This window comes from Epinephelus fuscoguttatus, linkage group LG4 (assembly GCF_011397635.1).
Source record: "Epinephelus fuscoguttatus linkage group LG4, E.fuscoguttatus.final_Chr_v1".
Classification (NCBI taxonomy): Eukaryota; Metazoa; Chordata; class Actinopteri; order Perciformes; family Serranidae; genus Epinephelus; species Epinephelus fuscoguttatus.
In genome coordinates this window covers 8615381-8639914 of record NC_064755.1, presented here as the reverse complement: position 1 = coordinate 8639914, position 24534 = coordinate 8615381, and the positions used below count along the sequence as shown (strand labels likewise).

Here is a 24534-nt window from a genome sequence, read left to right as displayed (position 1 = left end):
AGTGGTAAGATGGCCTCCACAACTTCAGTGATCAAATAATATTCAATATCCAGTTATGCCTTACCATCAGGAACATGTTGCAGGTCATTATTAAATCTAACTTGATTTAATTTTAATCATTGAAACCTTTTTTTTTTTTTTTTTTGAAAAGAACAAAAGAAAGAAAAAAGGGAAAAAAAAGTTTTTTGATACAGTTTTCAGTATTATTGTTATTATTATTTCAGTATTATCTTTCTCTCTTAGGTTCATACTGCAGTGAGCAAAGTTGTGGAATTTTTGGAGTTAAACACTGGACTCAAATACCCTTCAGCTGACACAGTCCTTCAGGGGTATCTTCACTTTGAAGCTCTCTGTGAACATGAGTACCAGTATTTGTGTGTCACGTGTGGTGATCATCCCCCTGTTGTGATCATGGACCTCTATAAGAAGGGTGCCTTTCATTTGTCAGGTAATAATGCTTTCATAGATAGACTAGTTTAGATGTTATTTATAAACCCAATTACTCTCAGAATTAACCTATTGTTTAATGTTTTCCACATTTTTTAGTAAGTGATCTTCCACAACCTCTGGAGGATTTCAACAGAGAGGTTGACCTGGACTGTTTTTGGGAGGCACTTTAAATGGAAAGGATCGGCAGAGGATTTGTCACAAGTAATGCAAGATAAGCACAACAATTAATGAATGCAGAATTGTGTTAAAAACAAGTGAATGCATGGAAATAGATATTAAAGAGGTTTTCATTTAACAGTATAAAACTTAATATAAACTGAGACGTATTGACATTTTTTGTGTTTTGATATTTCCAAAGGTCACCAAAAAAAATCCATTTGCAGTGGCACCATCTTTCCATGTCTGGGCCCCATGGATTGGGAAAAACACACGCAGGTCCAACATTGCTATTAACACAGAATTCCAAAAGATCCGTCAACCAAAGCCAGCTGAGGAAAGTGAAATAACAGTGTCAGAGGACCGACTGAGAGAAGAACTGTACAAGCAGAAGGTAGAAACACCATTTATTGTAATTTTAAAGTGTGATTTACAGGCCATTATTTACCAAAACCCACACATTTCCTTGTATGTTCAATATCTCTTTTTTCTGACAGGTTCAGGTCATTCGGACATTATGTAGAGAGTGTGGTTTGGATTCCTCCAGATCACGCACTGACCTTCTCCTTAGACTTTCGAACGAAATGAAGTCAAGGGAGTCATATGACAAGGTGTTTCAGAAGATTTGGGCTGCTTCAGGTGAGCAAAATTTCACATAGTTTATGTAAAATCCACTGCCATTGGTAATAACTTAAAAATAATAATAAGGGGAAATGAATTCTAAAGTTGACAGTATTATTGTCTGATTATCTGAAATGGAATTCCATAATGACACTGTAAGGGGTTGTCCTTTAATAATCTCTTTCATTTCTGTCTTTTTTTTCCATCTCAGATGGTTGGGGTGTGATCATGTGCCCATGTGGCATTGTATATAGTATAAAGTGTAACATTCGAGCAGAAAGCCCATGGGACTTCACTGACCTCCTACTTTCCTGGAAACACATGCCTAATATAGTCATTTATGACTTTGCATGTGGACTAGCAACACACATGAACCTTAGAGATCCAGAGAGGTTGTCCTTCAAACCCTTTGAAGGACGTTTAAGGGACCCAGCTGAAGAAAATATAGCCCTGGTCAAAGCTGGGCACCTGAAGGTGTCACTACCTTGGCTAAACTTCAGGAAACTGGTCCCAGACAACAACAATGGGTTCAGCTGAGCATTATGCTCTATATGATCGATTTCATGAGGACAACACAAAGGATGGCTGAGTAGCCCTGAGGAAGCTTGGCCTAGTGCCGCAACTTGCTGGAAAAGTAAACAGTCAAGTAGCAGAACAGCTGTTTGCAAACATGAAAAAAAAAATACTTTTTAAACATGGTATTATCTGAGAAATATCATCCACCACTACAATGCTCATAAAAAACAAACAACGCCTGGACAAAATTACAAAGGTTTTTGGAACCAGGGTAGCAATGAACAGCTATGGCCAAGCAGTTTTGGGTAACTTTTCAAATACAGATTTTCCGTGCAATCATATTCTGCTATGCAGTACATGATATTTACTTGTATTTCATTGTTGATATATGTGTGCATATTTTTAGGGAATCTTGCATCTTCAGAGACATCTACCACTGTTGGACCTGTTTCAATGGACACTGATGCACCTGCTGGTGAGTAATTATGGGGGCTTGTGGAGCTTTTGTTCTGTCAAGTTCTTAGCTTTGTTTTTCTGTTTGGCAGGAGGTTCATATGTCATGGTCAGAAACATCTTTCACTTGATGGTTCAACATTTTTTTAGCATGTTATTATTATTGACATGTATGACTGTTAATCTTTATTGTGATTTTTTACTTAACTTTCAGTGGAATCAGTATCCCCGGCCCCTGGCCACAGCGTGCCCCCAGCCGCTGCCCACAGCGTGTCCCCGACAATGGCCCTTGGATATTTGGTGGCAATAAAGCCCTGGGAAAATGGCTGGAACCCTATCCAGGACCAACTGGTAAGCTAATTAATAAAAATGTGAAGTTTCTGTTATGCCATACACTATTACTGACTAATTTAACTGTTATTTGCAGCTCAATTACATGCTGGACACAAAACGGCCTATGGCAGAAATCATTCTGAAAGAAGGACCTGTTTGTCTCACTCGGGAAGATTTCTGCAGCTTGGGGTTGCTAAGAGACATGAACTCTCAGGTGAGTAGCATGTGATGATGAACAAAAAGAAGGCAACACCATGATGTATTAGCTTTGGTTTGTTCATGATGAGTTTGAATTTTTTTCTTGCAGATTGGAAATGAATGCCTGAAAGTGATTCATGAAGCAGGTCAGCAACTTGTATATAACATTTTTTTTTTTACTAAAGCCTAAATTACACAGAAAAAGCATTCTGTTTAATTATAATGGATTTTGTTTTACTTTTACGTTGTTTTGTGTGCTTTTCTCAACTCCAGCTCTAGGCCCTGTCCTAATGACTTTTAAACTCTTGTGCATCTCTTTACCTATCACACTATATTGTAGATCATGAAGCCACTCCTGAGAGAGATCATCTTTCTAGACTCGCAGTACTCTATGCATGAGTCTGGGTTTGGCGATGCTGAGTACAGAACCATTTTTAGGTCCACAAATGAGACATACTGTGTGCCACGTTCATATGGCTTGTCATGTTTTGGCTACATTCCTATAGCCTGTACTGGTATATTTTGGGCTACGTTCCTATAGTCTGTACTGGTATATTTTGGGCTACGTTCCTGTAGCCTGTATGTCCATTTTGCTGTATGTCTGAGTGGCTGTCACTTTTATCTTTCACAATTTTTTTTTTTTTACTATTTTCTTCTGATTGGTGATATTTTCTCAGTGTTTAGGACTGCTTTTAAATTTTCATCTCTTCAGGCCTGCTTCCCTCAGGTCAACCCCACTAAGAAGATCCCTTATTTTGTGAACTGAATCTGACACGAACATGTGGCAGCCACTCTAGACTTATGCACTGTAATACTATAGAAGTGTAACTTAATGCTACAATATGTTTTTTTAATTAATGTTTGTATTTCTCTCTAGAAATATTGCTCAGCAAATTGACCCAGGGAGCTGGACAGAGAAGACTGCGCATGATATTCCAGTAAATAGAAATGCATAATTAATTTTACCAAAAAATGTAAATATTGCCTGTAATGTGCACTTTAAATAGAAGAACCTTTCAGTCATATATCTACTCTAACCTTCTTTTTTGGTTGATTTTAGTGCTTGCCACGCCAGACGTGTGGAAATGACTGCGGGATTTTTATGCTCATGGTAAGGTCTCAGTTTCTTGGGAGAGTATATGCAGGCTTCTGTCAACATTGTAAGTAAATTGATCAGTTAACTTGTCTTGTTTTCCATCCCCTGTGTTCCAGTATACCCTTTCGATTGTGACAAGGCAGAGCTTTGCTTTCGAGGAGGTTAGTTTAATTTAAAATGTTAAACAAAGAAAGATATGGTTAGGCTAGAAATGTTGCTTATGAGGCAATATACTATTCATCTTGAAGAGAACAGGTTCACTATGAGATAAAAATTCTTCCCACCACTGTCACATTTTTTCAGATGGACATGCCTTTGATTCGCCAGTGGTGGTGCCTTCTCCTAATGGAACAATTCAAAATAGAAGGGTATGACAATCCTAAACAACATGTTCAGATCTATTTTAAGAATACTGACATTTTTAGGATCACCTACAGGTGATGAACCAGTGATTAGTAGTACGCTAGTATAACATCTGTTGACTAAATCTACAGACCAGTTGCCTCTTTTGTAGTGGCTAATGGGGATCTAAATAAATATATAAATGAGTAAACCATCAATATTGACATGTAACACTGTGTATGGCAGGTTCGATTAGGAGTATTCATTCATGTCAGTTGTGCACCAATGACTTAACTTGTAAATGCGATACTTTGGATTAATGTTGTTGTGCTTGTTTTTAAGTCATGGTCAGCGGTTCGCCTTTTGGACTAATGAGGCCAAAAGTCTGCCTGAGGGTGCCCTGGAACCTGTGTTCCGAGTGCCAAGACGGAGGACCATCACTGATGAAGTTCCACTCCACCTTCAGGCTGTCACTGACTGCACTGAGGATTGTGCAAAGAAAGATTGTTCAAAAAGGAGTGGAAAGAAGTCGAAATTTCATCCCACCCCTTCAAAAGAAAGAAACTGATCATTTGCGGACACTTAATAGCACCATTAATTAGTGCCAACATTTTTTTGTTGTTGGAGGAAATGATCCCTGTTAAAGATAATAGGCCTAACTGACAGCTTTGCTGCTGGAAATGTGAAAAGTAGCCTATCATGTCTACACTTCATGGTGTTTGAGGGATTTTCCTTTTTGTTTTTTAAAGAGGGAGACCAGTTATATTTTTGCGCATGCAGCTGTTAATTTCTAACACAACTCAATATCAGGATGATTTTATTCAGACTATCAATTTGGTGTTGATATGATTCAATTGTGGCGTCAGCTTTAAGCTTTATTGTAGCATATATAACGTTATGACAAAGAAGACCAATTTATCAGACGCAATGATATTAGACGGGGCGGCACAGTGGTGTGGTGGTTAGCACTCTCGCCTCACAGCAAGAGGGTTTCCGGTTCGATCCCGGGCATGGGAGTCCCTCTGTGCGGAGTTTGCATGTTCTCCCCGTGTCAGCGTGGGTCCTTTCCGGGCACTCCGGCTTCCTCCCACAGTCCAAAGACATGCAGATTGGGGACTAGGTTAATTGATAACTCTAAATTTAAACTAGGTTAATTGATAACTCTAAATTGTCCATAGGTGTGAATGTGAGCGTGAATGGTTGTTTGTCTCTATGTGTCAGCCCTGCGATAGTCTGGCTACCTGTCCAGGGTGTACCCTGCCTGTCGCCCGATGTCAGCTGGGATAGGATCCAGCCCCCCCGTGACCCTCAAGAGGATGAAGCGGTTAGAAAATGAATGAATGATGTTAGACGATAATTGTAATCATGGGATTCAAGGGTGTGATCAGTGTCAGATGTACAGGTACTGTAGCTACTTGAACCAGTGATGAGTAATTTAACCTACACATCATTTTATTTGCTACCTTGTTTTGTCTTGATTTTTCCCTCTCTCCTCCTCTATTTCTTCTTTCCTGGCCCGTTTTTTCTCTCTCTTCTCTATTATGTGATTTCATTGATGTTTTGACAGGGGAATTTCTTTGATAAGCTTTAAGTGGCTTCTAACCTCTCTGGCACTTTTCTTTTTTTAATCTTGTAAATGTTATACTGTCTGTTTTTAACATTATGCGCAAATAAACTAATCTAAACTAAAGCTAAACATTATTCATCCCGTTATGCGTTGCCACGCATGTTTCCTCCTCCTGCAGCTGCCACAGTGTTGGCCTTTTCTCTAATGCTGTTTTTCTCCTCCTCGTATTTTAGTAGAATTAATCTCTGATCCTCACGAGAAATACTTTTCTCCCCTCACATACGGCGCTCTGTGACGCTCAGTGACGCTGCGCTTCTCTCATGATTGTGATTGGTCCGCTGCGTGCGCGTTCACAGCTCTTGATAAAGCAACTCTGGGTTGAGTTACTGAGTTGATATCCAGCGTCGTGATACCGATTATCCTGATTGCCATTGTTAGGGTTAGTCAACCCAGGATAGGTCTGGGTAACCCAGGAAAGGTTGATCTCGCTTCGTGATACAGGCCCCTGAGCAGCATTTGGTGGTACTTTTCAAATGTTTACATTTTCTCATCACTATAGACGAAGTGAAAAAATATTCACACAACCACTTTGTTAGGATTATCATCTACAGAAATGCCATCAGACATACCATTTAACTATCCAGACCATTTAATCTATTTTTATCTTTAACATATGCATGCATCTAATGCTACTGCCATTTATTGCCAGTATTTCCTTAGCTCTTGCCACACAACACACTAAATAATCAATTTCCAAACTCTTGCCTTACAGTGTGTTGAACGGCAAACCTAAGTGGTTACTGGAGAAGCCCTCATCTCAGGTGCCTATCTACATAAAGAGTGAAGAAGAACAGAAGACTCTCTTCGCCCATCTGAAAGCCTTACTGGCAAGAACTCCAACACAAGTGGAGTAAGATGAAGTGCAGTTCATCTGTGGGGTAATTTTTCCAGAGGTGAGCCTGCTAACCTTGTTGAATACTGAGTGTGTGTGCTCCTGGACTTTCAAAGCCTGAATAAATGGCATGTTGCTTGTGTAGGTTTAATAATAATGGCTTGATGTTTTGTATTGGTATAATGGTATAAATACATTTTCATTGCTTTAAATGAACATCTTTTCTTTTTCTTTAGGCCATCATATATGGAATCTCTGCTATGAAAAAGTTGTCATGGCAGGAGGCAGAGCAGGTCTTTCTGACAGGGCCTGTTTACCAACAGAGGCAAGAGGAGAGAAGCAGTAATTTCTGAGTATTATTGATGCTTCTGCTATCCCAGTATTATTATTATGATGTTGTTTACCTTTACAGTGAAGTGGAGGAGTTTTGTCGGAGGATCGAAAGGCAGATGAGGAAGAAGGGGCACTATTCAAATGCTAGGTAATGTTGTTAATATATCGATATAATAATGTATTTGCTATGCTCCAGAATCTTCAGTATTTCAGTGTAGACTGTGATAGGTATTTAAATTTTTTTTTAAGTGTTTCTGTTTTCAATTTTGTGATATGTTTGATTTCTTTTTTTTCTCTTCAGATCTCCCTGATGTGTGATGTAACCACTGTCGCATTAAAACATTTCAAACCATTTCAGTATTTCACAGCCTTTGTTTCAAATTCCCACAACAAAAGTGAGGACTTGACACCGAAGACCAGACATTTCCTATTATATGTTGTAGTGGGTTTGATCAATGCAGTGCAAGTTTTTGGCGTGCCAGTCAGAGCAGTCTGATGAATATTAAGAAATCAAACCATACAAAACAACCAGCAAACAATAATAATGCAGAACAGCACCAAGGCATAAATCAACAATTAAATCTTGGTATTTTTATTTGGGTGTAATAAAATTTTAAAAGTGTAAATTGTAATAAAGCATTAAAAGTGTAACTTCTTTCAAACAGTGGTGTTTGGGTGAGACACTGATTTAGTTGCAGTTATGCAGCCGTCCAGTAGGGGACACTGTCGCAAAAAACAAGGGGTCTAGACCTGCGAGTCCAGAACTGCGGGTCTGAATCTGCAGTCTCCGGGTCTGCAGAGACATACTATTGGGCCACCACAATGTGGAGTATAACTGCAGATCTGGAAAGAATAGGGGACGGAATTTATATCGATTTTTTTCAAATTAAATATGGCTCGTTGGTCTAGGGGTATGATTCTCGATTAGGGTGCGAGAGGTCCTGGGTTAAAATCCCGGACGAGCCCACATTTTAAACCAAGAGGATTCAAGGTCACAAATGAGGGGACATAAAATCATCACTCGAAAACCAAACACCAGTGACACGTGATGCGAAAAACATTGATCATTTCATCACAGTATGATGTGCTGCATGGAAACCTTGGGTCCTGGCATTAATGACCAAATACTGTTGCAGATCAGCTACTTAAACTTACAGGCAATGATGTGATCGGAAGTTGATATCAACCGTTCCATAAGAACAAGAGAGGAAGAAATCTGAGTGTCCGATTGGTCGTAGGACGGAACAGAACAGTTGATATCAACATCTGTGATCAATAACACAGACGCATTTTTATTACAAAACTAATAAATAATCATGGTGGATTTACTGAACAGAGTTCCTGAAAAAAAAAAAACGCTGCACTTAACAGCTTATTTATCATTATTTCGGCCATGATAATTATTCTTTTCTTCACGGATACTGGTAGATAACTATCTTGCCACCAGTTGGTCTTTGGCTGCTCGAAGAAATCTGCACTGACTGAAACGCTGCATTTAACGGCTGGATTAAAAGTCCTTCTGTAAAGGATATAATTGCCCAGACTGCCCACCATAGATCGCCCAAAGGGTAAGTTTCTGATTGTAATTTCTCCCCATTATGTTCCGTTGTGTGTGTTTAATATATGAATGCAACTGCTATGTTTCCTGCCTTTTTTGGATAAGCGGGGAACATAGAACCTTATTTTTAGTAAGCGGGAAACATAGAACCCTTTTTGGTTGGGCGGGGAACATAGAAACCGGGAAACACAGAACCTGGGAAACATAGGGATGACCCCACACCATACCTGTATGCTATAGCTAGCTAGCTGACCGCCATAGAGGCTATTTTCAAGCTAACATTAGGCACTGGAATGTTTGCTATTACTCTGCGAGCTAACTGAATGATTACTAGCTTCAAAAATCACATCATGTAACCCCTTATGAGTGAAGCTACAAATCTTCGGCTGAAATGTGCCATTTGCTTGTAGGCTAGCAGCAAACATTCAAGTAGCTAATGTTAGCTTGCAAGTAGGCTAACCTTGTTTGGGATGGGGATGGTGGTTAGTTAGCTAGCTTGCTATAGCATTTAGCATAGGCTATGCACTGGGGATTTCGAGGGGTGCAACAATTTCTGTCCACTTTTTTCCCTTTTTGAAGCTAAAAAATATAATCTATAATGTTTAATGACTGTTGATACAGTCCATCAGGAAGCATGTGTTAATGAGTGGATTCATACAGCATTATAAATGCATTATAATTCACTATAAATGCCCTCATAACGCATTATAGATGTGGTCTGCATTGAAAGAGTTGCCGAGATATTTTCCTGAGCGTTGGACTAGTGGTTGTATTACACTTGTATCTCACACACACACACACACACACACACACACACACACACACACACCTATGTGTAAAAAGTTGCCAACACATTTGACTCTCAGAATTACTGAGGGACATGAATTTCAATGTCCACAATGTCCCACATAAAAGTCTGATTGGATCCATGCCCAGCCATCATCTGACCATATCTCCACCCTCATCACTGTCATTACACGTATAGTACACCAGAATAAAAATTCATTTATTTGTCATCATTACACAGTTTTAAAAATACAAATTGATGGAACTGATTATTGCATTTCACTGAAATAATGAGACTATTATTTTCTGATTTAATTTGACAAATATATTGTTTGATTAATTGATTGATCCTTTTTTTTTTTCAAACTGCCTTTAGAATGTCAGTGTGTGGTTCATTAAAGGCATGTGATACCACATGGAATGTCATGATGTCACCGTGTGTAGGCTTTTGTGTCTCTGAGACATAAAGGCATGAAATGTGATGTCACAATGATGTCACAAGCTGCCTGTCTGTGTCATATGCATTTGAGATTTAAGAGGATGTCAGATTCATTATCATTTCATTGAGCTAGTTTCTTTTCTTTTTTTCATTCATCATCAATCATCATTATGCAGGCCACTGTCTTAAGTAAGGCAAGAGACCTGAAACCAAGTCCACCACCTCCCAGAACTTCAAATGAGGCTTTGACTTCAAGGGGACAGAGGCATGCAATGCGACTCCGACAGGATGATGTTATTTCCCTGTTGAGACGGATGTATCATTGTCTAAATACGGCAATGCTCAAGCTAGGGCCATAAAACAGCACATTGAATGCAACCCACTGCAGCTAGGGGGCAAAGACGACAGTGAGGTTGATCCTCAGCTAATCCGTCTCCCCCCTATTTCCACGAAGAGGCAACCTGCAGGACGACGTTTCCCTGTTGAGACAGATGTATCATTGCCTAAATATGGCAATGCTCAAGCTAAGGCCCTAAAACAGCACATAGAACGCAACCCACTGCAGCTAGGTGACAAAGAAGACAGTGAGGTTGATCCTCAGCTAATCCGTCTACCCCCCATTTCCACAGACAGATGTGTTGTTGCTTAAATATGGCAATGCTAAGGCCAGGGCCCTCAGACATTACATAGAACACAACCCACTGCAGCTCAGTTGGACTTAAAGGGGAACACTACATAAATTAAGAATTCTGATATGTTTCCATGGCCTTGGAAAATCCTATCAGTGTGAACATGAGCTACTCTCTCTCGAAACCAGAAACCAGAGAAAAAAGTTTCAAATTTGAGATTTCATAGGATGTCTGGAGCTGCTCCATAGACAATGAATGGCACCTGATTTTGTTGACCCACATAAAGTTGTCATGTTTTTTATACCTAGTTGAGCTCAATCTTGTTGTAGTGTTCTCAGTTCTGAAACAGAAAATATATCCATAGAGTCAGAACATTCCCCTGGGTGCTCCCAGTGTTACTAGAACATCTTTCCCAATTAATATCTATGGAGCAGCTCCAGACTACACACCCTCTGACATAACAAATGTGAGTTTTAGCATTTTAGCTTTTACATTTGTGAGAGAGTGGTTTATTTTCATTTTCAGTGGTGAGCACTGATGTCTCTTGGAGGTTCTGGTTCACGCCAGACCTTTCTGTGAGGACTTCATGTTTTCCCATGTGTGGTTTTCCCCGGGTGCTCTGGTTTCTCCCACAGATCATGATCGTTGCATCTTCCCGCAGCCCATTCATCTTCAGTCACCTAGATCGGATGATGCGCAAGATGGCGGTGCCCTGAGAAAAGCTGACAAACCAGAAGGAAGTATGAAAGAAACAACTAAGTTTCTGCTTGGAAACCAAACTTAAACTGAAGGACAAAAGAAAGCGAAAAGAAAATGCCGCTCAAGAAACTTCCTCCTGCTCCAAACGAGGACAATCTCGAGGAAATTCGACAATCCCTCAACTTGTTGTCAGATGAGCTGAGAAAGGTGACAAAGCAGCAAACCGCTCTTATGAAGCTCATGAATGAAGTTAAACAGTTGAAAGCCCTGGTGAAGGACAGTGGAGTGCAGGATTGAAGACTTAGAAAAGTACTCATGAATGGAGGACGTTATTATCACTGGGCTGGAAACAAGACATCGGACCTACACCAGAGCAGCTGCCGGTGGCCATAATGACAGAGAAAACGCTCCAGTTGAAGAAAAACTCACACTGGAACGGCAAGTCACAGACTTTCTCCAAAGTAAAAACATAACAATTGAGAGTAAAAGTATCGCTGCCTGCCATACCCTTCCCCGGAAGGACAGCAGAGCTAAGCCTGCCATCATCATACGCTTTGTGAATCGAAAATACAAAACCCAGCTGCTAATGCAGGGAAAGAACCTGAAGGGCTCAGATGTATATGAACGAGCATCTAACAAAAAGAATGCCAATATTGCTCGACAGGCACGCAATCTGAGAAAGCAGAACAAGATTAAAGCAACGTGGACCAGAAACTGTAAAGTGATGATACGGCTAAACGGAGCAACTCCCGAAGAAGCCAGGGCCATCACGGTAAGAGATCGCCAAGACCTTGATCAATATAAATGATGGTCTGACTAACTATGCAAATCGCTGAACTACACCAATTTTTCCAACTGGAAAATATATGATACGGCATTTTCCTGCTATGGACGACATACAGTTTTTGCTTTTTTATTTTAATTTTTTGACCACAATTATTGCAGCACGTAAGGACTATCACCGTGTGGATCCTGTTTTTGGCCTGAGATGGCATGAACTTTTGGTTTGTACTTCTGATCTGAGATGGCATGAACATTTAGTTTGCATCTCCGGTTGGACTTCTTTCTTACCCCCTGAGCCCGCTGTGGTTTTTTGCTTTATTGGATTTTCTTTCTTCTCTTTTTTCTATCAAGAAGACGCAGAGTGCAAGGACTATTATTATTTATTTTTTTTGTGACTTGGGACTTGAGAGTGCTCCTTTTCTCTTGTTGTTTCGATGGACATTGAGACCTTTCATATACACGTGTACATATGCCTGTGTACTGGACACTTATCTGGACTAACTTAGATAGGATTTGGGAGAGTTATAGCATGAGCTATCCTTAAAGACCATAATAAATGTCTGAAATTGATGGGGACTATTCATTCCCATTCCATGGCATTGACTCAGAGGAGTTTGTAGACACTGACATGGAGTGTTCTGGTGATCAAAGCAAGTTTGAAAATCTTAATTTTTCTACATTTAGCCACATAGAGCACACAAGATATGGTCCTGAGAATAACTCCGATATTCATTTCTACAATAACATTGACTGTAACTGTGAATATCATACTTACGACCAATTCAAAAAACATATTATTATATTACATATTATTATATATTGGACCACTCACTATCAATTATACATTTCAATAGCAGAAGTTTCCACCGTAAATTTACATCTATTAAGGATTACCTGAGCAAACTCCCTAAGTTTAACATAATTGCTGTCTCTGAGACATGGCTTAATGAAAAGAAAGAAGAAGAGGTTGAACTGGATGGATATGTTTTGTTTACAACTAATAGAGAACAAAAAAGGGGAGGAGGAGTAGCCCTTTTTGTTAACAATTAATTAAACTGCAAAACAGTAAAGGAAATGTCTACTACAATACAGAATGTGATGGAATGTATAACCGTAGAAATTATAATGGATAATTCTAGAAACATAATTGCAAGCTGCATCTATAGAAAACCAGGTTCCTGCTTAGACATATTTAAGGGTGTGATGGTTGATATGTATGAACAAATGAATTATAGGAAAAGGGTCTTTCTTTGTGGAGACGTTAATATAGATCTGCTAAACCCAAATGAACAAAAAGAAAATAGTGATTTTATTGACACAATGTATAGTTTAGGTCTACTCCCTACTATCTTAAAACCAACAAAGATAACCAGTAACAGTGCAACATTAATTGATAACATATTTACCAATGAACTGGGGAGTAAAATTGTTAGTGGACTGCTCCTATGTAACATAAGTGATCACCTTCCAGTATTTGCCACCTTTCAGAACCTTCTTAAGAATAAACCAAACAATGATACTGATAACAATAATTTGATGAGGCTTAAAACACCAGCTGCCATAGAGGGTCTTAAGGATGACTTAAGGAAGCAATGCTGGAGGGAGGTCTATTCCAAATATGATCCCAATGAATCATATGAGGAATTTTTGAGAGTCTTTAACACCCTTTATGACTTACACTGCACAGTGGAGGAAAAATAAATACGAAAGCAAGCCCTGGATGACCAGGGGGCTGGAAAATGCCTATAAAAAGAAGAATCTCCTATACAAACAGCTTCTGAAAATGAGAACTAAGGAAGCAGAAAGGAAATATAAGAAGTATAAGAACAAATTGACAAATATAATGAGAATCACCAGGAAGGATTATTACAATAAATTATTGGAAAAGCATAAAAATAATACACAGGGCACATGGAAACTATTATTAAAAAGGGTACTGGAAAATTAGGTTATCCTAACTACTTTATTAAAAATTATCAATCAATTTTAACCACATCTAAAGAAACAGCAAATGAATTTAATGACTACTTTGTAAATGTAGGCTTTAATTTAGCAAAGGACATTGCTGATCCCTTACAAAGGGATGGGGTAGAGGTGGATATTATCACCAGAAACCCAAACACCATCTTTCTGAAAAAAGTAGGTGAGAATGAACTGGTAGATGTGGTTTGCAAGCTTAGTAATAAAAAATCCACCAACTGTACTGATATTGACATGGCACTAGTAAAAGATATTATAGAGTATATAGCCAAACCACTCACATATATTTGCAATCAATAATTTCTAACTGCTATTTTCCCAACTCAATGAAAATAGCCAAGGTCATTCTAATATATTAAAACGGAGATAAGCACACCTTTTCAAACTGTAGACCAATTTCACTTCTTCCTCCGTTCTCAAAAATAATAGAAAAACTCGTTGCCACAAGATTAGATCACTTCATTGAAAGCCACACACTTTTGAGTGAACATCAATATGGATTTAGGTCAAATACATCAACTGCAATGGCAGTAATTGATTTGACTGAACAAATATCAACAGCCATTGGTAACAATGAATTTTCAGTTGGGGTCTTCATAGACCTTAAAAAGGCCTTTGATACAATTGATCATACTATACTGATAAGAAAACTCAAAAGATATGTAATCAGAGGAAAAGCACATTCATGGCTTACCGACTATCTTGCAAATAGAAAACAATATGTGCAGTTAAATTAAGTCAAATCAGATCTGATGCGAGTAACATGCAGAGTTCTCCAGGGATCAATCCTGGGCCCAATACTATTCACTTTGTACATAAATGATATCTGCAAGGTATCAAAGTTCCTAAAATGTGTACTTTATGCCAATGACACCACCCTGCTGTGCTCTGGAAAAGACCTGGCTGAGCTTCTGAACACAGTCCAAGAGGAATTAATCAATTTGAAACAATGGTTTGACATTAATAAATTATCTTTAAACATAAATAAAACTAAATTCATATTATTTGGATACCATCAATCAAGCACAAATCAAGATTAGTAATATCAAATAAGAAAGAGTTTATGAAAATAAATTTTTGGGTGTTATTATTGATCATAAACTATGCTGGAAGCCACATGTAAACCATGTCAAGTCAAAATTATCCAAAGCCATAGGAATATTACATAAAACAAAGGATATCTTCAACCAAAATTCTTTGCATTTGTTGTATAGTTGTTTCCTAGTCCCATACATTAATTACTGTGTGGAAGTCACACATGCAAATCAACAACAAAGCTGTTTTTTATTTTACAGAAAAGGGCAATCAGAATCATAAACAATGCAGATTATCTCGCATCAACCAACAATTTATTCATAAACTCACATACTCTTAAATTCTATGACCTGGTCGATTTTAAAACCGCTCAGTTTATGTTCAGAATAAATAATAATATGCTCCCTGTCTGTGTTCAGAGGCTCTTCCAACACAGAGTAAGTCATTATGAACTGAGAGGAACATCTATGTTTATGAAAACAAAAACAAAAATGAACGTGAAACAGAGATGCATCTCAGTAAAAGGAGTCAACCTGTCAAGATCATAAATAATTATAAGACAGTGGTATAGTCACATTATATATAGTATTGCAAAATTATGGACAGAATCATGTATTTATATGTCTATGGATGTGTGTGTGTGTATATGTACGTATGTATGTGTGTATAAGTGTAAATGTGTGCATATGTATGTATGTATGTATTGGTTTGGTGTTTGTGTGGATGATTATGTACGTGTGTAAAGATGAATTTCGATGCTGCTAAGCCGAGACTAGGCCAGTTTGAACAACATTTTTATTTATTTATTTATTTATTTTGTTTGTTTCTTTCATTCTCTAATATTTTCTTTTGCACTATAGTGGCTCTTTGACATTGTGTTAAAAGGGTAGAAAAAATAAGCCCTGTCTTCAGTCTACACCTTTTGGTCCTTGTTTGACCTATATGTAAGATGTTGTATTGACTATTGATTTCTGGAATAATATGACCAAATAAACTAATCAAAAAATATAAGATGAGTTAATTTGGAAGAAATAAAATAAAAATAAAAATAAAAACTATACAATGTATGTTTTAAGAGTTTTATTTAGCACTGCATGAACTAGCCCTTATTAAATCACACACATATTGCCATGTTTAAATATGAGGTGGACTCGTCAATCTGCTGCAATGCCTAAAAGGGGACAGAATCTCTTCTGAACTTTAGGGTTATTTGAATGATGGAGACATTTACGCACTGTATCATTTTCAAGTAGAGGCCAGCATTAATACTGCAGTTAAATCAATTTTTGGAAGTAGAAAAACTACATTCGGTTGAAATGTAGAGCTACAGTAGGTGATGGATATGGTCATACATTTCTCATCAGATTTCTGCCTTCAAGGTTGCTGTATATGATTCAGTGCTGCATTTAGGAACTGTAGCACATGCAAACTAATCCGAAAGTTACGAAACCACACTGTTTTTATTTTCAGGTCATTATACAATAATATAAACATAGTTATGAATATTTCATACTATTTCTGCCAATAAATGACCCTAAATCCTACAGAATGGGCCATTTATATCTATATAATGAGCAGGTTAGTTTGTTTGATCAAGTTTGTATTTGTGCAGTGTCACAAGCAGACATTAAACCATTGCAACCACTTTACTTCGCATTACTTTAAACAAAAACCTTAAACATTATCCTAGAGTGTGTGCAAGCATCTATGCCCTGGCACCCTGTTGTGCCAGTAGTCACAGTAAAGTTCCCTCTCAAGTGAAGCATATGATTATGCAACAGTTACAAACAAAAATTAAAAGCTGCAAGCAGCGATGAACGGGCCCTTGCACATTTGCACAACGTGGAGGTGCTGGCAGGATGCTGACTGACGTGACAGTTCATGTCTGTGAAAGTCAGACACTGCACGCAAGAGTGAGATAGCATCCTACATTGAGTGTGGGTGCTGGAATGACCTATTTCACATTTTTTACTACTTCCTGTTTCCACTATGTGATGCTGGAAAGGACACTAATTATACGTCATGTTGCTGCGTTTCAATTGTAGACCCCACCATGTAAATGTCATGTAAATCAAAACATAAGTGTCTGACAAAATGTACTTTATCTTGCCAGTAACATGACACCTAATGTGCATGTAGATGGCTTCAGACCTGGAGTATCATAAAAGATGTGAAGTTTGGGACAGATTGGACCATGTATGCTAGAGTTACAAATCCTGTCCTGTTTGGTGGCAAAACATAGAAATTTGACATTACGCCATGGTCACACGGTTTGACAAAAACTCAACAACTCAAGCAACTTTTGATGTCAAAGGTCTAAAGATGGTATAGACAAAATTTGAAGTCAATCAGATCAAGTCTGTAGGAGGAGTTTGTTAAAGTACCAGTCGAAAGTCAAAGTCTGACAAAAAGTCAGCCATTATTCTTTAAATCTTTAAGAAAATAAATGAATGAACTTTTCAGGCTACTGTCCGGTTCTGCCTTCCAGCTGCTGCTGTTTGTTCTCGCGATATTTCAGGCACGGTATGAGATCACTGCTTGTTCTCGCGACATTTCGGCCACGCTTTGGAAAGCAGAGCTAAATGGTAAACAAACATGGCACCATACCAGTAAGGTAAGACAACACGTTTACGTGTCGTTTTCTATATGTTCTCTGACATGTATCCTAATGATATGAGGCGGTCTTTGTGGAAAAAAAGCTTGTTTAGTTGACTAACTTTGCACTTGAAGTATGCCCATTCGCTTACGTTTTAACAGGTCTGACACTACTATGTGCCCCGGCTGTATCTAGGCTAACGGCTAACATGCTAACTATGATTTTTATGTCACTTGAAACAAATTTAGGACAATAGGAGACAGGTTGAAATAAATTGAAATTTCCCTTTAAAGTCAGTCAGGGATCATATCTTTCTTTACATGAATGGTTCACTGCATTAAAGGGTTGTGGAGGCTAGATATTACCATGGCTGGAACTGTATGATGTGCATTTGTAAAATGCTTTATGTGCTGTAATTGACAGTCAAAGCTAGAATGACTGAGACAATTAAAATGTAAACAAAAAACTAAAGACACCTTTGTCACTATTACAGACCACCAAGCACAAGACTCTCCCAGCAGCAGTGACATTGAAGCTGCTCCTGCTGCTGCACGAGGGAGAGCACCCAATGGTATTAGTATAATTTTTGCATGGTGTTTTTCACTGAAAATGTACCTTTCAAAGTTACTTTCAGTTTGACTCATATCTTTTTGTCTGTTGCCTGATTTCAATATTTTAACAAATATTCACTTAGATATTGTGTAACTTAGACCTATTGAATTGATTGGACGCAGCAGTTTATGTTTCCAAAAAATACGTTTCCATTTCACACAGTGACGAGGAGGGCCAGAAAGAGAGGGAGGGAGGGAGGACGGAGAGATGCCCAGGCAGAGCCAAATTGAGGAGCTGCTCCTGGAGGCCCTTAAGAGGCAGGCGCAACCAGGTCCACCTGCTCCACCTGATCCTCCTCGTCAACCTCCCTCGGAGGATGAAATGTTCCTCCTCAGCCTGGTTTGTTCCCTGCAGAGATTGTCGCCCCAGCGGAAGGAGTATGTGAAATTTCACATACACAAATTAATTTTTGAAGCCAGCCCTGTTGTGCTAAATTTTGAACAAAGTGAGTAGCTTTTTAGCTAATGGCAATCTCTGCAGGGAACGAACCAGGCTTTTCAGTTTTTTAAAAATAGGTGTCCCTGAAGCCTCCATTTCAGATTGTTAATCACCCAAGCCTGCTCCTTTTTGTTCTCTGTAGACACGTTATTTGTATATATGTTCATTTTATCTATATATAAGTTTTTTGTTTGTGTTTATCTGTATATATGTTTTATATTTCAAGATTTATATGTATATATATATATATATATATATAAAAATAATCTACCTCAGCTCTTTCATCTTCTCTTTCCTACAGAGACAATTCTCATCTGATTTCACATATTTATTGCACACACAGAACATTGTGTACTGTATTCTGTAGGTTCCAGCTGTGCAGAAGCTTTTAACATTAAGTACACAAAAGTAAATAAATATTGCAGGATGTTTGCTCAGTAGTAATGTGTAGGTGGCTCTTAAAAGAGCCGTTTTGTGAGTGCTTGCACACTAGATGTTGGCCTGCCACGGGACTGTTCCCTCTGCCGAGAAGTAAGCTGCGAAGTTCTCCCCAACCCTGATGGTCTCTTTTGCCGAGTTGTTAGCAGCCAGTCTTTCCAGACCTGGCAGAGGCTCCACCACACCATCGGAGATGCTCCCCCTCATTGCAGGCGCTGGGGTTGTCTTCCGCAGGAAGTTGTGCAGGACACAGGTCACCTTCACACACTTCTCTGCAATGTCGGGCTGGAGCTCCATGGCATGCCGGTACATCCGCCACTGAGATGCAAGGATCCCAAAGGCGTTCTCCACCACCAGCCGTGCCCAGGACAGACGGTAGTTGTGTGCGCCTGGGGAATGGCCTCATGAGGTTTCTCCGGAGTGGAAAGGCCTCATCCGCGACAAACACCTGTGGCTGGGGTCCCCTGTGGTCAGCTCCTGGTAACAGCCAGTCAGCAGGCAGCTGGAGGGTGCCGGAGCGAAGCGCTCGTTGGCCAGGATACCACCATCACTGGTCCTGCCGTAGCCCCTGACATCAATCACCCTGAAGCAATACCGGGAATCCACAACAGCAAGGAGGACTATCGAGAATGTCCCCTTGTAGTTGTCGTACTGGGATCCCGAATGTGCAGGGGCTTTCAGGACCACATGCTTCCCATCCACAGTGCCACAGCAGAGAGGAAAATTCCACCGCTCCTCAAACTCCTCTGCGATGGACCTCCACTCCTCTGTGGTGGGCACAGCCATGAACTCCTCCACGAGGCAATCCCAAATAGCTGTGACTACAGCTGGAACAATCAGGGAAACAGTGGAGACCCCAACGCGGAAGCTGTTCGCAATGGTCCTGAAGGAGTCACCAGTGGCCAGGTATCTGCAACATAGAAGAAAACATTAAATTTAGCTGAGTTGAAGTGAATGTAGGTGGCAGTCTATATCAAATCTGTTGTTACTTGTACTATTTTATTGATATGGCTGAACAGGTGAAAGTACTCAAGTATTCATGCTATTACATTATTGCAGTGGATAAAATGAGCTAATTTTCTATTGAAATGCATGACAAGCAGGTCAAGATCTGGGGTTTACCCATAAATTGTACAAATTGCACATGAATTCAGACTTTTCATAAATCGACATCATGAAGTAGACTAGTAATTTCATCAGCCTTTTACATGCTGTTATCTTATATACTGTATGTGTGTGTGTGTGTGTGTGTGTGTGTGTAATCTTAAGTAACACTATGTTTTTAACATGTTTTTTGTTCATTTTATGTCTATTTTTCAAGTGAAGTACACAGTGCATGTAATTTCTTTGTTGTAAAGCACTTTGAGCTGCATTGTATGACAGGTGTTATACAAATAAATCATTATATAATCATTATATTATGCCGTTATTACATTATTATACTTTTGATCCGTTTATTGAAATTGAATCACCAGAGACAGATGGACAGGCGCTCCGCAGCTGAAATGGAGCGGCTGTAATTGGTGTCCTGCCCGGAGATCCTGGCGCCAACCCTCGCCAACAGGTCCTCAAACTGGGCCCCAGTCAGCCTGAAGTACCGCTGAAAGCGGCTATCATCCAGAAGGAGTTCCTGCAGGAGGTGGTGAAACTCGCCGAGCTGGATGCGCTTCTGCAGGATAGGGTGAACCCAAAAACGACGGCATTTGGCCGTCTGACGCATCTGGGACTTCCAGAGCAGGTACAAAGCAGCGATGGTGGTTATCTCAGCCATGGTTGAGGAGAGAATGGCGGGCCAGATGTTGTTATTTAGTGAAAATGAGCGGGGTCACTACCCATGCGACTGATGCGATAACGCAAATTAACAAAATGGTCCGGTGTCCAAACCCACGCGTTATGCGTGAGTAATTCGCTTCACTTGCGCCCGGTGTAAATGCACAGGAGTAGAGCCGCTGCTCCTTCGCATTGAAAGGGCTCAGTTGAGGTGGTTCGGGCTTCTGATCAGGATGCCTTCTTGGCGTCTCCCGTTATCTGATTGTATACACATGTGACAATAATCATAATAACAGTAAAAGTATGACTAATGATAACAGCAGAAGGAGGCATCAGGCAGGACCATGGCAGCAGCACAACCACACACGTCGCACTATCCAGGCACCACTGCGATATAAATTAACCTGCAAGACAGTGGAGCACAAAGGCTCCAGAGAAGAAGCCGAGTTAGTGACATGCAGTAGAGCTGAATTAGCGAGATGCAGTAACAGGACATGAGTGTTAGAAAAAGAGAGATAGAGAAAGAGAGAGAGAGAGAAGGAGAGAAGGTGCTCAGTGTATTATAGAATGTCCCCTGGCAGACTAGGCCTAAGTCAGCCTAACTAGGGGCTGGTACAAGGCAAGCCTGAGCCAGCCCTAACTATAAGCTTTATCAAAAAGGGAAGTCTTAAGTCTAGTCTAAACTATGCAGACAGTGTCTGCATCCTGGACCACAACAGGAAGATGATTCCACAGGTGAGGAGCCTGATAGCTGAAGGCTCTGGCTCCTGATCTTCTTTTGGTGACTAGGGACCATGAGTAACCCTGCATTCTCAGAGCGCAGTGTTCTGGTGGGATAATATGGCACTATGAGCTCTCTAAGATTTTACAGAGCCTGACCATTTAAAGCTTTGTAAGTTAGGAGTAGGATTTCAAATTTAATTCTGGATTTTACAGGGAGCCAGTGCAAAGAAGCTAAAACAGGAGAAATATGATCTCATTTCTTAGTTCCTGTTAGTACACGTGCCTCTGCATTCTGAATTACAGTTTTTACAGATTTATTAGAACTACCTGATAACAGGGAATTATAGTAATCCAGCCTAGAGGTAACAAAAGCATGGACCAATTATTCTGCATCTTTTTGGGTCAGGATAGGCCTAATTTTCGCAATATTAGGCATATGAAAAAACGCAGTCCGTGAGGTTTGTTTTAAAGGGGCAAAAACCGAAATCGTTTCACCGCTAGGTTTGCTGTTGTGCACTGCCTGTAGACCAAAACAAAGTGTGTCATGAGCCACTCCTCCCTCTACCTCTGCTAGCGGGCAGCTGGCTCGCTGGCTGCCCACTAGGCTAAAACATTGCTTCAGGTTAAAGTGGGAAGAAGCAGCGGGTTTATCGGGCAGCTGAGTGAAGCTGGGTGAAGTGGAGGCTGCGGAGGAAACACCGCGATGGGTTAATGTCCGGAGCTTGAGCAGCCCGCCAGGCTCGCGGGCTGCCTGCTAGGCTAAAACATCGCTCTCACTCACGGAGAAGAGGAGGAACGTTAGCGTTAGCTCCCGGTGTTAGCACTAGCCAAGTGGCTGCCACCAGCTACTGGAGTAACTTACAGCTATGGAGAGCTTCTATCAGCTCTTCTAGTCATTGAGCCTCGCCTCCATCTCAGCAAATATCTTACAAAAATGTAGCCTCGCGGGGAGGCTACATTTTACAGTGCTAATTGAAAATGTTAGCTGGGCTGCCGGGCTAACTTACTCACTTAACACAACCGTAACGCCTGACCCATTGCTGGGACCGAGCCACTAATAACTCAAGCTCCAGACATTAACCCATCCCGATGTTTCCACCGCAGCCTCTGCTTCACCCAGCTTTACTCAGCTGCCCGATAAACCCGCTGCTTCTTCCCACATTAACCTGAATAACAAACCAGGGCTCGGTGCTCCGGTTGGATCCAAACAGAGAGCCGGGGCTAGTTGGGAAGCTAGTGGAGGCTAACTGGCTGTGCTTCCCTCCGGTCATGCTGCGGCTATCGCCTCGTCAGCCGCTCCCAGCTAGCTCCGGATTATTATTGAGGTTAAAGTGGGAGAGGCAGCGGATCTGTGGGGCAGCTGAGTGAAGTGGAGCCTGAGAAGGAAGCACCGGTTAGCCCCAGTTTCGTTCCACTCTCTGCCATTTCATTTCGAAAATATGCACTGCCATTGCTCACTGGCTGTAGCCTTTTATAGGGAGGGAGGGCCAAGGGCTCTGAGTATAATCCGTATAAGAATGGAAATTTACAGTGATTTGTAATGATGTTACCTAAGGGAAGCATTTGTAGAGTGAATAGCATTGGTCCGAGCACAGAACCTTGCGGAACTCCAAAACAAACTTTAGTAGTAGAGATGATTCATCATTAACATGAATGAATTGAAAATGATCAGATAAATAAGATTTAAAACAGCTTAGTACAGAACCTTTTAGGCCAGCTAAATGTTCCAGTCTCTGTAGCAGAATTTGATGGTCAATTGTGTCAATTGCCACACTAGATCTAATAAAATTAGTTCAAAGACGAGTCCTTTGTCTGAAGCAATCAGAAGATCATTTGTAATTTTAACTAGTGCTGTCTCAGTGCTATGATGCACTCTAAATCCTGACTGAAAATTCTCAAATAAATTATTACAATGGAGAAAATCACACAGCTGGTCTGCAACTACTTTCTCAAGGATCTTTGAAAGAAAGGGAAGATTAGGCATTGGTCTATAGTTGGCTAACACCTCTGGATCCAGTGTGAGATTTTTTTTAGAAGAGGTTTAATTACAGCTACCTCAAAGGACTGTGGTACATAGCCTCTTAATAAAGATATATTGACATATTGTCTAATATGTGAGTGTTAACTAAAGGTAAGACTTCCTTATGTAGCCTAGTTGGGATGGGGTCTAAAAGACACGTTGATGATTTAGATGAAGAAATCATTGCGGTCAATTGTTGAAGAGAAATTGGGGAGGAGCTATCTATACATTAGGTCTTACAGCTGTGTTTGAGGGCAGCTTGGTTCCGTTTGAGCCCAGGAGGTCATGAATTTTGCCTCTAATAGTTAGAATTTTGTCATTAAAAAAGCTCATAAAACCATTACTGCTAAGGGCACTGACTGAAGACAATGGAGTCTAATAATGAAATAAAGGCAGTAGCCAGGGAGTCATTATCAACATCAACACGAATGTTAAAATCATTTACAATAATAACTTTATCTGATTTAAGAACTTAACTGGATAAAAACTCTGAGAATTCAGATACAAATTCAGAATACGGGGCAGGAGCACGTTACACTAGCTATAACAACTAAAAGTGGCTGCAAGGTTTTCCAGGTTGGATGTAAAAGACTAAGAATGAGGCTTTATAATCTAGTTTAGGTTTAGGGCTGATTAACAGACTAGAGTTAAAAATAGCTGCAACTCCCCCTACTGCCTCGAGGAATGTGGATATTATTATGACTGGAAGGAGTGGATTCATCTTGACACAGCCAGGTTTCAGTGAGGCTGAGTAAATCAGTATGATTATCTGATAGTAATTTGTTTACTAACACTGCATTAGATGTTAGAGACCTGGTATTTAACAGTCCACATTTAATTCTCTTGTTTTGTCTTTCTCTTACTGAGGAGGTTTTGATTTTTATTAGGTTGTTATGCACAACTCCTCTTTGTTTAATTTTAGATTTAGATAATTTAGGTGGTCTGGGGACAGACAGTTTGTATAAAACTATGGGTGGGTAACTGCACTAGAAGCTCAGAGAAGCATGTAAGACTGCGACTGATTCCTGGGCCCGTATTCCTAAAGATTCTTAGTGCAAAGAGTTGCTCCTA

The 24534-nt window shown here is 40.0% G+C and overlaps 1 pseudogene; it reads left to right on the top strand.

Moving 5' to 3' along the window:
* LOC125887275 (uncharacterized) overlaps positions 1-24534 on the top strand; it is a 753166-nt pseudogene that overhangs the window by 716127 nt on the left and 12505 nt on the right.